The 1,051-nt window shown below is 30.4% G+C and overlaps 1 protein-coding gene across 8 annotated transcripts in view; it reads right to left on the bottom strand.

Moving 5' to 3' along the window:
• Positions 1-1,051, bottom strand: part of Wrn (Werner syndrome RecQ like helicase) — a 154,083-nt gene that overhangs the window by 125,950 nt on the left and 27,082 nt on the right. The gene's annotated exons all lie outside the window — the stretch shown is intronic.

The following is a 1,051-nucleotide window of genomic DNA, read 5'->3' as shown; positions in this document are numbered from 1 at the left end:
AAAACATTAAAGTTACACAATAATCTGCAATGGGGAAGTCTTCCGTATATATGAGGACTTTAATTCTCCATCAGATAAAAAAAGGGAATTTAATCCCATCCTGGAAGGCATTAAAGTCACAGCATGAAAGAATCTTACTTACATATTTAGCTGCTATTGCTATTGACTATGAATAACTTTTCTCTATGTTGTTGGGTATGAATAACTTTTTCTAAAATCACATAATTTATCATTTTGCAATGCTTCACACTGTAGCATTAAAGGATCTAAGTTCCCTTTTGAAATGAATAATGTATTCCTATACACTTTGGTTTAGACTTTCCTGAAATCTTGCCTACTGATCTACTACTGTCTCCAACTTTTCAAATAACTTTCTTGCTACTTTTAAGGCTTTTAGGATCTTTGTTGTGGTTTTCTGGTTTTATTTTTAATAGCCCAATTTGAATGTGTAGGGAAATTCACCTCATTCACAGATAGTAAAAGAATATGAATTTCCCATTTATTTTATTCGTATTCACCTTACTTTCTTCGGATCTTTTGTTTTCTACTTTCTTTTACTTTGTCTAAATATTCCATTTCCCCCACTATTAACATATATATGGTAGGTTCTGTACTATACCCCCTTCTGATCAATACTCAGTATTTTCTTCAAATTCCACGCAGCAATTACCAATAAAACAAGCTTTTTTAGAACTAAATATGCTCAATCAGTAGTCCAACAATTTAATTTCCTCACTTCAAGGGTGCAGAAATTTTTAAGCTTTGAATACAAATGAATGTTTTATAGTATTTTAAAATAATACTAAAGCTTCATCTCAGACACAAACTGACTTTTTTGCTGCATTGGGACTACTCATTCTTCTTTAAGGTTCAAATAATACTAATTAAATATCACTTCTAAAAACCACTTCCATGTTACTTTCTGAAAGCTAAATTTTAACTCTGGATATACAAACTAACAGTACACGTTAACATATTTTCCACATGATCATTGCATTTTTGTTATTTCAAGTGCTCAAAATACGAGTTAATGATGCCATATTTTATTTTA

Source organism: Octodon degus, unplaced genomic scaffold (assembly GCF_000260255.1).
Source record: "Octodon degus isolate 3935 unplaced genomic scaffold, OctDeg1.0 scaffold00053, whole genome shotgun sequence".
NCBI lineage: Eukaryota > Metazoa > Chordata > Mammalia > Rodentia > Octodontidae > Octodon > Octodon degus.
Note: the sequence above shows the minus strand (reverse complement) of the source record. Positions and strands in the feature narration are given on the sequence as shown.